The 15402-nt window shown below is 42.8% G+C and overlaps 2 long non-coding RNA genes across 2 annotated transcripts; both read right to left on the bottom strand.

The window, feature by feature from the left end:
- Positions 1 to 275: 275 nt before the first annotated feature.
- Positions 276 to 850, bottom strand: LOC129375493 (uncharacterized). Its single transcript, XR_008607637.1, has 3 exons — positions 735 to 850; positions 443 to 637; positions 276 to 371 (listed from the first exon to the last, which is right to left on the bottom strand). It is a non-coding gene; the product is annotated as an uncharacterized LOC129375493 (long non-coding RNA).
- Positions 851 to 5179: 4329 nt separating this feature from the next.
- Positions 5180 to 5911, bottom strand: LOC129375494 (uncharacterized). The gene is made up of 3 exons (XR_008607638.1): positions 5740 to 5911; positions 5450 to 5642; positions 5180 to 5378 (listed from the first exon to the last, which is right to left on the bottom strand). It is a non-coding gene; the product is annotated as an uncharacterized LOC129375494 (long non-coding RNA).
- Between the last annotated feature and the right edge of the window lie 9491 nt (positions 5912 to 15402).

Here is a 15402-nt window from a genome sequence, read left to right as displayed (position 1 = left end):
CTGTGAAGTTTGAATCGTTTCATCTAATTCAAGTCAACAAGTAGATCCATGCTAGATTAGTTAAACATTTTTGCTGATAGCTTGCTCCAGTGGGCCAAATGAACAGTTTCTCTCATGTTTGCACAATAACAAAAGGCTGCTTAAATTGACAATTCTTTCTATAAATATCTTTAAGACTTCCTTCAGTTTTTGTTGTAATGCTCCACTATCAATTTAGCCATCTGTGACATGTTGGGTGTTAGCTTTCTGACCCACATGCAGAAACCACACGTCTCTTAGAAAATAGTGAGTATTTATTTTTCAACAGGACACACAATATATCAAACCGCAGGACTTCAGTGAGGGGGTGAGAATGACTCGACCAGGTGGGCCTGAAATGAGAAGCTGTTTAGATGGCTGGGAGTGAACGGATAGATATGAGAGGGAAGTGGAACGGGCTTACTTCACGGTGGTTTGCTGTAGCATGGGGGAGGTGCCAGGATTCTGAGTGGAGGGTAGTTCGGCGGTCCGAAGGTGAGTGCGAGGAGGGGGTGTTCGGAGAACCGGAGGCTTGCAGGAGTGAAGCTGCGGCGGGGAGAGCAACGGAGCAGGCAGGCTGGTGCTCGCAGGAGAACTCACGAGCGGAGAGACAAAAACCCTGGAAGCGGCAAAAATACAAAGGTCAGGTAACTTCTGGTAAGCTCAAACACTATCTTAAGCAACATGCAACAACAGGAGACGACCAGAGTGACTACCGATGAACGTAATCATCTAGCACTGAAGGAAGGATCTGCCGCTCCTAAATCCCCCGCGCGCTCTGATGAGGCAGATGACTTCCACCTGTGCAGACTCCTCCGGCTCCTCACCAAGATCCTCTGGACGAGATGTGACACTCGCACTCACACACATACACTCACACAGAAACCCTGACACTACCCCCCCACTAAAGACCGCCTCCTGGCGGTCGGGAAGAAGACAACCCCGGAGAAGCCTCAAACTCCTTAATGAGACCAGGATCTAAAATAAACGAACGAGGGACCCACGACCTCTCCTCAGGACCATAACCCTGCCAGTCCACCAAATACTGGAACCCCCGCCCACGACGACGAACCGCCAGGATCTTCGAGACGGTATAAGCAGGGTGACCATCAATCTCCCGGGCGGGTGGCGGGGGCTCGGACGGAGGGCAAAGAGGGCTGGAACGGACAGGTTTGATGAGGGACACGTGAAATACTGGGTGAATCCTCAGTCCAACAGGAAGCTTGAGGCGGACCGCTGAAGGACTGAGCACAGAAGTGATCTTGAAAGGACCAATAAAACGAGGGGACAACTTGCGATTCGAAGACTTGAGATTGATATCACGAGTGGAAAGCCAAACCTCCTGTCCAGGTGAGTATGTAGGTGCAGGCCTCCTCTTACGATCCGCCCACCTGCGATTCCCCTCCGCCGTCCGGTTGAGAGCAGCAGAGGTCTGTGCCCAGATGTGCTTGCAGCGGCGGAGATGATGTTGGACCGAGGTGACGGAGGACTGTTGTTCATCAGATGGGAACAGGGGAGGCTGATAACCTAGGGAAGACTCAAAAGGTGATAGACCAGTAGCTGTCGAGGTGTGGCTATTGTGTGCATACTCCACCCATGGTAAGTACAAACTCCAGGTAGTAGGGTGCGAAGAGCAGAGACATCGGAGGGTAGCCTCGAGCTCCTGGTTCAAACGTTCAGTCTGACCATTAGTTTGGGGATGAAACCCAGAACTGAGAACCACTTTAGCCCCTAGAGCAGCACTGAACTCTTTCCAGACCCTGGAAACAAATTGTGGGCCTCTGTCTGACAGGATCTCGGCAGGGATTCCATGCAGGCGGAACACATGCTTTGTAAGGAGATGGGCAGTTTGTATAGCAGAGGGAAGCTTGCGCAAGGGAACTAGGTGACAGGCCTTAGAGAACCGGTCAATGACAGACAGAATAGTAGTAAAGCCCTTGGATGGTGGCAAACCAGTGACAAAGTCTAAAGCTATGTGCGACCATGGGCGTCTTGGAACAGGGAGAGGCTGAAGCAACCCGCTGGGAGGCTGATTACAGTTCTTGTTGCGGGCACAAATGGAACAACCGAGTACATAGTCCTTGACATCTCTATATATTGACGGCCACCAAAAGTTTCGTCTGATTAGGGAGAGTGTTCTGTTAACACCAGGATGACAAGAAAACTTCGCCGTATGGGCCCAGTGAATGAGTCGAGCCCTTACAGACGAAGGAACATAAAGCCGGTTGGGTGGTCCATTACTTGGACCAGGTTCTGATCGTTGCGCCGCCAGGACCTGTTCTCTGATCTCCCAAGAGAGAGCGCCAATGACACATGATGGTGGAATAATAGTGGCAGGTGGAGTCTCAAAATCAGAGGAAAACTGTCTCGAAAGTGCGTCGGGCTTAGTATTCTTGGACCCAGGTCTGTAAGAAATAGTAAAATGGAATCTGGAGAAAAAGAGGGACCAACGAGATTGTCTGGAATTTAATCTTTTCGCTTGTTGAAGATAAGCCAGGTTCTTGTGGTCTGTCCAGACAACAATGGGATGCTCAGCCCCCTCCAGCCAGTGGCGCCATTCATCAAAGGCCATCTTAATGGCCAGAAGCTCCCTGTCGCCTACATCGTAATTCCTCTCAGCAGAAGAGAGGCGACGGGAGAAAAATGCGCAGGGATGCAACTTGTTGTCGCTGGTAGATGTCTGTGACAGGACCGCCCCTACCCTGATTCAGATGCATCTACTTCAACCGTAAACTGTCTTAAGGGATCTGGTTGCATGAGAATGGGTGCTGTGGCAAACCTCCTTTTCAACTCTAGAAAACTCTGTTCAGCAGCTGGTGACCAAACGAAACTAGTCTTGGTGGAAGTCAGACTGGTCAGAGGAAGGACTGTTTGACTATAGTTCTTAATAAAGCGGCGGTAGAAGTTAGCGAAACCAAGGAAACGTTGAAGCTGCTTACGGGATGTGGGCGTTGGCCAGTCCAGGACAGCTTGGACCTTCGCTGGATCAGCCTTCACCTGCCTACTCTCCAACACATAACCGAGAAAGGCGACGGACGAGGCATGGAACTCACATTTCTCCACCTTGACATATAGTTGATTCCCCAACAACCGCTCGAGGACCAGGCGGACATGTCTCACATGTTCCTCTAGGGATCTTGAAAAAATGAGAATATCATCGAGGTAAACAAAGACAAACTGATTCAGAAAGTCCCTAAGGACATCATTAACTAGAGACTGAAACACAGCCGGTGCGTTCATGAGGCCGAATGGCATGACCAAGTACTCAAAATGTCCGAGTGGTGTCCTAAACGCTGTTTTCCACTCGTCCCCCTCTCGCATTCTGACAAGGTGGTAAGCATTTCGGAGGTCCAGCTTGGTGAATATAGTGGCTCCCTGCACTAGTTCAAAGGCTGAGGCAAGTAACGGCAGAGGGTACTTGTTTTTAACTGTGATTTGATTTAAGGCTCTGTAGTCAATACATGGTCTTAGTGTTCCGTCCTTCTTACCCACAAAGAAAAACCCAGCTCCCACAGGTGACGTGGATGATCGGATTATGCCAGCAGCCAGGGACTCACTGATGTACCGCTCCATGCTCTCTCTCTCGGGTTTGGAGATGCTGTACAAACGACTGGTGGGTAGTGGTGCTCCTGGAAGAAGGTCAATTGCACAGTCGTAGGGACGGTGAGGAGGTAGAGAAAGAGCTCGTGACTTACTGAAGACCTTGTGGAGGTCGTGGTATTCAGCCGGTACTCTGGCCAAGTCAGCTGGGGCGGGAATATCTGCAGGTTGCGAGACTATTGGGGAAGAGCAGAGTGAAGACATGATGATAGACAGTATGGGCTCCAGGACTCTACTCGGCTTCTTCTCCAATCCAGCTGTGGATTATGGCGAATGAGCCATGGATAACCCAGAACCACAGGGGACTGAGGTGAGGGAAACACAAAAAAGGTTAGGGTCTCACGATGATTTCCTGACACTACTAGTTCAACTGGAGCAGAGCGATGGGTGATGACTGGTAAGGCTTTACCATCCAAAGCCGCGACCATGACTGGAACTGGAAGGGGAACAATGGGTATACGGAGTTGGTTAACCAGGTTATTGTCAATAAGATTCTGTTCACACCCTGAATCAATTAACACTGATGTCTGGAAGGACCGGCTCCCAGTAATCAGGGAACAAGGTAGTGTTAGACGGGAGACTTTCCTTGAATCGCCCACCACTGCTCCCGTGGCTAATGGTGGGTCTTGTCTTTTGGCAGATTCTGACAAGTGGAGATGAAATGCCCTGTTTGGCCACAGTAGAGGCAGGCTCCAGACCTCATGCGGCGCTGGCGCTCCTCGGGAGTGAGTCTGGTTCGCCCAATTTGCATGGGTTCCTCTACGCTCTGGCTAGCTGGGATGTTATTGGTGTCAGCTCTGTTGGGGCAAAAGCTCGGCTCTCTCCTAGCTCTGGTTCTATCCCTGATCCTGTTATCGATCCTAATTGCCAGAGAAAAGAGCCTCTAACGAGCCAGGCTCATCGCGGTAAGCCAATTCATCCTTTATATTCTCATTCAGGGCCTGCTGAAAGGCTCCTTTTAAAGCCTCGGGGTTCCAACTGGAAGAGGCAGCCAGAGTTCTAAAGTCAATAGCGAAATCAGCTACAGTCCGACGACCCTGCTTTAGGTTCCACAGCTTGCGGGTAATATCTGATGGGGAATCAGTGTACCCGAATGCCTGCTTAAACTCTGCCACAAATGAATCATATGTGCTCTGAAAAATAACCTGCTGTGTCATCCTTGCCTCCGCCCATTCTAGCGCTCTCCCTCTGAGTGATCCAATTACATAGGCGATCTTAGCTGCCTCAGTTTGGAAACTCTGGGGAGAAAAGGAAAAAACTAGAGAGCATTGCAGCAAAAACCCCCTGCATTTACCTATCTCTCCCGAATAGGGCTCAGGTGTGGGTGGTGATACTTCCCTGAGACGAACTGAGACCGGAGGCGTTTGAACCGGAGGAGCTTGTGTGGGTTCAGCTGAAGTGCTGGCGAGAGGTGGAGGCGGAGCTACAACGGGAGACGGAACTGCAGAGACAAATCTTTGGTGAAGATCCTCGAGAATTCCGGATAACTGCTCTAAGCGACGGTTTGTACTTCCTTGCTGTTCATATAAGGCATTTAACATGGAATCATGACGGACCAAAACTGCGTGAGGGTCCGGTGATGGTTCTGCTGGGTCATGCTGGCTAGATGATTCTGACATGTTGGGTGTTAGCTTTCTGACCCACATGCAGAAACCACACGTCTCTTAGAAAATAGTGAGTATTTATTTTTCAACAGGACACACAATATATCAAACCGCAGGACTTCAGTGAGGGGGTGAGAATGACTCGACCAGGTGGGCCTGAAATGAGAAGCTGTTTAGACGGCTGGGAGTGAACGGATAGATTTGAGAGGGAAGTGGAACGGGCTTACTTCACGGTGGTTTGCTGTAGCATGGGGGAGGTGCCAGGATTCTGAGTGGAGGGTAGTTCGGCGGTCCGAAGGTGAGTGCGAGGGGGGTGTTCGGAGAACCGGAGGCTTGCAGGAGTGAAGCTGCGGCGGGGAGAGCAACGGAGCAGGCAGGCTGGTGCTCGCAGGAGAACTCACGAGCGGAGAGACAAAAACCCTGGAAGCGGCAAAAATACAAAGGTCAGGTAACTTCTGGTAAGCTCAAACACTATCTTAAGCAACATGCAACAACAGGAGACGACCAGAGTGACTACCGATGAACGTAATCATCTAGCACTGAAGGAAGGATCTGCCGCTCCTAAATCCCCCGCGCGCTCTGATGAGGCAGATGACTTCCACCTGTGCAGACTCCTCCGGCTCCTCACCAAGATCCTCTCTGGACGAGATGTGACACTCGCACTCACACACATACACTCACACAGAAACCCTGACACTCTGTGTATCAGTCCATACCCTTAATGCTGGCAATAACTACACTCATATAATTTAAAAATAGAAATGTACTGTACCCTTAAGTTAAAAAAAAGGCTGCAAAAAGCACATGCATTAAAAATGAAATAATAATAAAAGTAATTAATGATAATAATAAATAAATAAATACAATGAATTAGCATATCTGCCTTGTTTCATTTTGCTTGGTGCCTGAATTATTTATTTTTTTTCACATATTACAGAAACTGTTACTGCTTTGGAAATATTTACTTATTTTTAAAAGGGCAGGCAGGTGCTTTTGCATTTCAAACAGTGGTTGTTTGCTGTGGTAATTCCCACTTTGCTGCTCGTTTCAGCATGTATGTCCAAACAGCAGCTGAATTTATTGTAACACAAGTCCAAATATAAGAAGCTGGACAGGAAGATTGTGAAGGCAGAATTTTATTTTAGTTTTTAACAGAGCTGTCTTGTGCTAGTATAATAAAAAAGAAGACTCAAGGTGTGCTTGCATTCTTGGCAAGAGGTCTAGCTTAATCCCAGGATGGATTTGAGCCCAACCCCCCACACCCCATTATTGACCTGGTTTCACTAAAATGGCTAATCTGGATCCAAGTTAGAATATTTTTGCTCATCAATGTCAAGATAACTTACTGCAAAGTTCAACCATGATGTGGTGCACAATTTTGGAAACGAACCCTGCTTTGCATCAATGATTCCACAGACTTCAAAAATGAAACAGAAGGTTGGACAAAAAACTAACCACTGTGTAGTGCTTCCTTATTTATTTTCAGGCTAATATCATCTTATGAATCAGAGTGGAATCATAAGATGGATGCAGCCATCTGGATTCAGCTGCTGCTGTGGCTTTTTCCAAATTTCCAACAACCGCACTTCTACAATATGACCTGAACTATTTTTCCCACACCTGTGTTTCTTCTTGATTTGGCTTATGGGTTTCAGCTCAATGATCCAGAGCCCCACTCCCTCATCCTACCTAAGCTCCCTCTAACTGCTCCTCCTGTGACCTTTCAGAAGTGTTCCTTGGCAGCCTCCATTATGTGCCTTGTGAAGGTGATAATGACTATCATCATGAGTGTGAGGAGGCAGAGGCAGATGGCAGGTACGTATTATAAAATAACGCAAAGAAGCAACGAGAGGAACAAACGTGGTGTAACGGCACAAAGTCGGATAACGGCATGATTGCCTGTCAAATATACCGCACAACATGTTGGGCTTTTAAATCTTTCAAGGGTTGGGTTGTGTTATGCCAGATATAGCTCATATTTTCTAATTTAACTCAGTGCGACAGAAAATAATTAAACTTGATATCCACAAAATTCCATCTTGGGTGCCTTCATTCAGCTTATTTATATAACATGTCATCAAGATCCCTGGAAATTCAATGCACAAGTGAATTTGGACCTTATTGTAAATTAGATTTTTGGTGAATATTTTATGCAGATCAAATAAAATGTAAACGAAGCTTGATACATCAACAATAAAATGAGTCTAATAATCCAACCAGTTATTCATCGAATGTTGAACTGACACTGTAATGTCTGTTCACACAGAGGACTCTTATAGTGTGCTTGGAGCATATTTCTAAAACTGATTGATCACTGATCAATCAAAAAATAAGAGCTATACTCTGTAGAAGGTCAAATATAGCAACGTATTAGGTTGTGTTTAAAGATCTAAAGGGATTTTTACCTATTGGAAAATATGTCTTCATGACTCTGTGTTGATACAAGATGCAATTTGACATACAGTCTTACAGAACTTTTCTTCCTGAACCATCTGTACATCGACACATTGAAGACAAACACTAATCATTAACCACAGCATCCGAAAAAATGTAAAAGGTGTTAAACAGCACTGTTGATTACTGATGCACAACATAGCCAAGTGAACAACAGCATCAGGAGATTTTAGTGATCGTTTTTTTACATATTAATATTGTTCCTTTAGGTAAAACTGGGCTAATATCAATAACTGAACTCTAGTTCAGTATTGTTGCTGTTTGTGTATGTTTCAGTAGTACAGAAGGTTTGTCATCTGGTATTTTTTTTGGGAATGCATGTCAGAGAAACTATTTTAGATTTACATTTTAGTCATATCAGCTATTTTCTGGGGAACATATCCTATCTATACATGACTGAGATCTAATGTTGATTCAGTCGATAGTTATTCACAGTCGTGACATGTTTAAATGTAAAATTTCTTCAATAAAAGTAAGACGAACTTGAAGCAAGCCTAAAGCAAATTAGGATTTCTTAACACCAGTTGGTAAAAACGAAGGCAGGTGGTTAATGTGCTCCTCTGCACATTTTATATTGAGGTGTTTTTGTGTTTGAGCCACATGCCATTGATCACATCCCATTGATCATATGCCAGATGTTACCCACCTTGGGAAATGTTTGTGCTTACTTTGAAAAGTGAAGATGATAATAACAGATAATGTTCTTGTCATTCAACCTGTGAAGTCGTCTGTCAGCGGTAAAAAATGGTCAAACTAATATCTTTACATCAGGTGTATTAGGACTGAATATGAATACTAAATATGATCTTAAGCAACATGATTCTTGGTTGGAATTTTTTTAAAAATACTTTTATCACAGTTTAACTAAATCTGTTTAGTAGATTAGAAAAAGGCCCTTAAACTATTGTTTAAAATCTCCAGAAATAAAATGGCTGCAAATTATTAGTTTTTATCAGTGTGTTCTTTTTTTTTTCATTCCACGGGAGCGGCCTGCAAAGCACATGTGACCGACAGTCTTCAGAGTAAAACGCAGAATTACCTTTAGCTCAACCTCGAATCAATACCTGCCTCTGAAACACAATCTCCCCACAAAAAGCAATTAAGCAGCGACAAATCAAAGAGTGTACATTCTGTGATCCACCTCGCCACCGAAGACCACAGCGAGGGGTCAAACCCTCAACGGCATGAAAGATTAAATGTATCAATAATACATCCCGGCTGAATGATTCAGTGAGGGCACCTAAATGAGGCATCAGTGACTTGTCACATTGGGAACAGGTGTGCTGCCATGCAGGCTCCTGTAGCTGCAGCAGAGGGGGGTGGGATGGGATATTTGGCATGTCAGATGAACAGGTGTTGTGTATAATTCATCCTGCTTCCATATTTCATGTACAGGAGCTGGCGAGTGGGGTTGAAATTCTGCTGGGAGGACTTTTTTTTTTCTTCTCCCCAACATCCTGCCTTTAGTGTGAACATATTCAGAAAGTGAAGCCAGATTTTCTGAAATATGGGAATTTTTTTTTTTATAGGGAATATTTTCATGAATAATTTTCAGTACTTCATCAAGCTTGTTCACAGTTTATTAATTATCGGGATGAGTTATGCAGGGATTCAAATACTCCAAACTAGAATTTGCTTTTAGAATAAAAATATATTCCTCTTAATCAGCTCCTTCTCATCGGAAGTCCAGATGTCAAAAAAAAAAAAAAAAGAAGAAAGAAGATGAGCCAATACTTGTGCCTATTTTCCAATCTTGATACTATTACAAATGCAAAATGTGAGACTTTCACTGGCAACGACTATTGTACAATAAAACTGAACTAAGAGAGACAAAAACCTTGTCATGTTTAAATTATTGTGGGTTCTATTACAAATTCAATTCAACAGCACTACTTGGGGGAATAAGTACAAAATTCTCCTTCATTCCACATAATGGCCAATGTCTCATTTAACAGAAATAGTGACGCTCGTTGATCTGTCACTCAGACGCCTAGGAGGAATTTGGCGTCATTATTGTTTCAACTCGGGCCGTAATTCATGTGTCGAACAGCTCGCATCGAGTCTTCTCCTTCCGCGAATTGTCAGCAGGTTTTCAGCTGAGGTCTGGCTTTGCAGCAGACAGAATTCAGTAATGAAACCGCCGTCGCATGTATTTTTCATTGGGATGTCAGAGGAAGCTTAAAGTGGGATTTTGAGTTTAAGTGAGGAGTGCCGGGATGGAACAGGACACCAGACAAAATAGAAATTGATAGAGTACAAGGAAGTAATCCAATTTTAAAACTTTTCTAAACGAAGGGAACAATGGCACAGCATAACTCTGCAGTTTGGAAACAAAGTGGTAAAGCCGGTTGTCTCTGATAATTTTATTCCTCAATGTTATGACAGAATGAAAGAGTCAGGCAAGAGAACACTGCAACATGAATCGGCAAAATTCAAAAATATTTCTTCTGAAATTTTATTAAAATATTTAACCTAAAAGACAAATTCATGTGTGATGACTAAATACATTGGTACAAAATGGGTTATAGTATGGGGTGGAAGTATGTCAGAATGAAATGGCAGGCGTTGATTTTGCACAAATTGGTGGGACCATATATACTATACAGTAAAGCAAATTCCCAGCAAAGAACTGGCACTAGTGTTGCATCAGCTTTTCAGTAGTATGTCCAAAACTTTCACTGGTTGAAACCGAAACATTTCCTAAATGAGGTCTGACTTTCAGATGCCACTTTAAATGGGTTTGACGGAAAACCACATAGGCAGGAAACTATTTACACATTAATTACAAAAAACCTCCTGCGTTCATCTCGTAGGTGTAATTGGTTTTACCGGTCAACTATGAGCTGTGAACCATTTCTATGAGTAGAACATTTTAATTTTCTCAAGAACAGATGAGAAGGAACTGCTTCATATTTTCTGCTGACAATATTTTTGGTTCATCGAATTAAATCGGCAGCAAACGGGATGAGGTTGGATATGGTGACTGCTGTAATTGACTGAAACATTTTAATTTCAAATTTTAGGGAAATCTATACGTTACCCCATTTCAAGTAGATAATGGGGTACAGAAATATAAATTGATAATTCATTAAATCTTGACAAGGGTAACTAGGATATCAAGAAAATGGAATTGCACTTACTCAGATCCACTGATTTCAATCATTATTATATTATAACCAAGCACAAAAAGCTTTTTCTTTTTTTCTTTTTTTGCTTTAATTTAATGGTTACAATATGAAGCATCTGGTGAAGATCGTGACAAGAGCCCCTCAGCTTGCCGTTGAGACGCGAGTCAGCATATTTGTGTCTTTTTGTGCTTTCTTGTAGACATCCTCACACTTACACATTCCTTTACAATTTGCACAAGCCGATATAATACCAATCTCAGAGTACTTATAACAGAATCCCTTATTATTCCATTTATGCATCTTTATGTGGTGGAGATCCCACAGAGTGATTTAAATGGGATCAGACAGTTACACAAACAACAATTAAAAGCTTGGTTAAGTTTGTTCTTCCTGATTACCAGTGAAGTTGCATCCTGCATACAAAGCAGCTCCGCCACAACAAATGTCTGTTGATGTGCATTTGTGATGATCAAGGCTTCATTCAAAGAAAAAAAAAAAAAAATTGGCTCATTCCCTCCCACAACACAATAACACCCTCGTCTAATGTCTTCATGAATAAAGCCAGTCACTTTCCAAAGACAAATGATAAGAGGCGTCAGTCTCAAAGAGCCGTGCATTTTTTGTTGCTGTTGTCATTTGTTGCTCAGCTCTTACAAGGCACAGTCAAATGAGGAGGAAAAAATCCACATCTAGCAAAAATAGAAAAACATCATCTGTACGGGAAACTATTCCTCCACAAGTCACTGTAATCCTTCATGGTTCTGGGCACAATGGGGAAATGTGGTTGTCTTACAAGGTGACTGTGATGAAGACAAATGGAAACCCACAAGACCAAAAGGTAGAAAAGTACAGCTGATGTAATAAGAGAAGTCACAAGTGGTTCATCCTTCCCTTTGAACTCTCTTGAAAACTATAAAATGGGTATGAAAAGCAACCAAAAAGTTAAAAAAATATAATTTTAGGTTTCGAGAAAACAATGGGAATGAAGAAAACACAGCAAAATATAAATAAGTTTATATATAAATGTATCCACACAAATATCAAACCCCAAGTATTTTTTTTAGTTTGACATACTTCTACTTGGGTACATACTGAATCAACATCGACTTCTTTACAATTTTAAATTACAAAGGAGTTTAAATTATTTGGGAATGCAACTCTACTCTGCTCCAACTCCAAGAAGATTTGTTGCAGCCATGAATATATATTGGTAAATATTTTATTACAATCTCTAATGACCTTAGAATGCTTTGAGCGTTTGCTCTTTAGTCAGTCATTCACACAGGCAGATAGTATAAAATAGTTGCTAAACTTTTCAAACTAGCAGCAAAAGCTGTGCAGTTTTTACCAATGTTATGCAACTGTGTCAACATCAGCAATTATTCTTATGTTGATTTGTCCTGAATCTCCTACCCACTTGCTCATTATAAGCAAGAAAGGATAAAAATGTCAGCTTAATGTCCAAAATATGAATATGCTTTGGCAGGAAGATCCGCCGGTAATCTCATCGGGGAACAGAAGAATGGCAGCCATGCCACCCAACATGCTTCTTTAAATCTGCAGAATTAAAAAAAATAAATAAATAAAATGAAACTGCCTATTTTTTATTTTATTTTTTATTTGAGTACACCATGTTGCCCACAGACTTGTGTAAAATAATGTTCCTGTTGACTGTCATGTGTGCACGACTCATGCATCTTAAGTCAAAACATAATGCTTAGGAGGCACATTGCAAAAAAAAAAAAAAAAAAAAAACAAAGTTCAGAATTTCAATAAATGCTTCATTTTTGCTTTGCAGTCTTTCACCGTTATTGCCTCGAATATGCATTGTTCTGCTGTTCTGCGGAAATACTGCTGACATATCACTGGAAGGCTTGGACTACCATATTAAACAAACAATGCTATTCAATTTCTTGAAATGGCACAGTGATCACTTTGTGCGTGGTCAGAATTTCTGTAATGCGATATTTGAACTGACTAAATCTCAGAGAAGGGAGAGCGGAGGGAAGGGGAATGCTCATAAATCATTCCTTGACATTGCTGCTTCATTACCCCAAACTCACTCTCTTGCAGCCTCTTTCTGTCTCTCATCAAAACTCCATAATCCCTGTCAAAACTGTTTGGATTGTAGGTTAAAAGTTATTCACAAATAGGAGAAGAAAGAGAATGAGAGAGGATGGAGAGATGTATAATCTCCTATGCATGCAGCGCTGTTCCAAGAACTCTTATGATAATTACTTCTTGCTGGCTTTCTCTGGTACCGTACTTTTTTTTATAGGTTCTGGGAGGCTGAAAATGGAGCTACCATTGTGATTATAAAGCTCCAAGTGCACAGAATCGTCTCCTGCTCAGAGCACAGGTGAGAAAGAGATAATCATTGGATTTTAGAGGCTGCCATCAGGGCCCCTTTTACCAGAAATGTCGGCTTGATGGATTCAAGTCAAGGTCAAATTTGAAAGCACTGATTAAAAGCTGAGCGGTGTTACAGATCAAATGTTGGGGGAGCAAATGCAAACCACAGAGTGTGGCAGGAGAAAGTATAGCAGCGGTTCCATGGCTTTGCTGCAGCAGCCCAGTGCCAAGCATTATTTTATCTGATGAGAAACATAAGAGTTCAACCGTGTTTAAAGATGACAAGAATCTGAGGTCTGGTAAAGCAGGCAGTAGTATATAATTATTAAAAATTGCAAATACATTTCAGTGAGTGTCATCCACATTCAATGAGGGCCTTGACTGCCTTCCAACTTACCCGCATGAGTATGTAAAGTTTAACATATTGACTCACGGAATAGTTTGAAAAACACCACTGGTCAAATTACACAATGACCATTCCTAAGAAAAAATTGTTCAGTTTAGTTTTAATGTCTATATAGCTCAAGAAATTAGTTAAACACTACGGCAGACAAGATAAAAATAACTTGGATCATTGGCTGCTTTGTCTATTTAGTAACAGAACAAAGTCGTCATTGGAAGCTGAGGAATCTGCTCATTATTGAAGCTCTTATGTTCCATTTGTCATTGTTTAGACAGCAGTTCTTGATCTACTTGAATAGATTTATTCGACAGGGACTTTGTACATTAATAACATCGCTGCAAATGCTCCAGTGTTAGTAAGACGACTATTTTTCATCTGTAGTCCCTGGACAGGCAAAACAGCAAGAAAAAAAAGCAGATACCTTCAAGCAATGTAATCACTGAATAATATAACACCAAAGTTGAAAATGGCAAAGTACCAGCCTTTACTTAAAATATTAAACTATGACAAACAAAACAGTTACCAGCACATACAAAACCATTCAGTTATATCAATACACTTATAAGTTAAAATGAAGGTGAGGCCTTAGCTGTGGAACAGTGCTCAGCAGCTTCAATAATTTCAGTATTCAGTGCACACTGAGTCACAGTTTAACATTTAAAGCGCTGCCCCTAATTAGGTAATGTGCATTTCTTTCATGTAGAACTTAGCCGTCTTCTAATAACCTACGCTAAGAGCCGAGCCGCTGTGAGGGGATTTAACTTAAAGGAGGTCACTGCTGCTGTGGAAGCAGCGCAACACAAAGTGCCCCACATTACCAACCCCAGGGTTTTGTCAATAGTGATGAAACATCTCAGCACAACAGCGTGAGCTTTTCAGGTCACAGAAAAGCGGCGAGGTGGGAAAACAGCCACTGCCACCCATCCTGCTAACTCCCAGTCAGGTCTGTAAGTCTTCCCGTGCAGTGACAGGAAGAAAGTGGTGAGCGTCGCAGCTCTAGGTAAAAAGAGTCGGCATCAAATCCGACCGACCAAGCAGCGCGTAATTTGCACGTGTACGGTTTTAGGGCTCATTAACTTCAAATCTGATGAACAATTACCGCATAGGGAAAGAAACAAACTCAGATTCCGGTGGCATTTCAAATCAGTGTGCTTACCCGGCACTGCTGTAAGTGATTCATCTCCTGAGGATGAAACCAAACAAATGCAGCCTGGAGAGATGTCTGATCATAGCTGTCCATGGAGTTGAATTTACCCTTGGCTGCTTCTCCCCCCCCGCCCCTTTCACGCTCCGTCTTGCTGTCAGTGTGTGTCCATCTGCCCAGCGTGTAAGCACACATTGCAAATGTCACTCATGACTGTCAAAGCAATGCCACAGCAATCACCTCCACCATACCCAGACTATAACGTCTCAGTCTGATGAAATACTAGCAGGTAGTATACTGTCAATGTGTCCGATTTTTTTTTTCTTTTTTACTGCTTCAATATATGTCCTGGCAGAAGACGTACAACAACACGGCCATGACCCATTTAGATAGGTGTCAACTCTTTACGCACCAACACCGCGGCCTTGGCAATCAACAACGTACATAAAGCCTTCAGCTGTGCAGCAGCTGATCTGATACGATACGTGGGAGTAAAGGCTTGTTGTTGTGCAATATTTGGTAAATATTTACAAACTTGCCCAGTCACATTATATCTTTAATTAAAAACATTATAATGATTTTGAAAATGTAGTTAATTTTGGGTATATTTTAATCACTCCGCTTGGGGGTCGAATGATTGTTGAATAAGGTCTCGTCTCATTTGTATTGCAACACAAGAGTTTAGCGAAAGAATCAATC

Source organism: Poeciliopsis prolifica, unplaced genomic scaffold (assembly GCF_027474105.1).
Source record: "Poeciliopsis prolifica strain line A6 unplaced genomic scaffold, Auburn_PproV2 SCAFFOLD040, whole genome shotgun sequence".
Classification (NCBI taxonomy): domain Eukaryota; kingdom Metazoa; phylum Chordata; class Actinopteri; order Cyprinodontiformes; family Poeciliidae; genus Poeciliopsis; species Poeciliopsis prolifica.
Note: the sequence above shows the minus strand (reverse complement) of the source record. Positions and strands in the feature narration are given on the sequence as shown.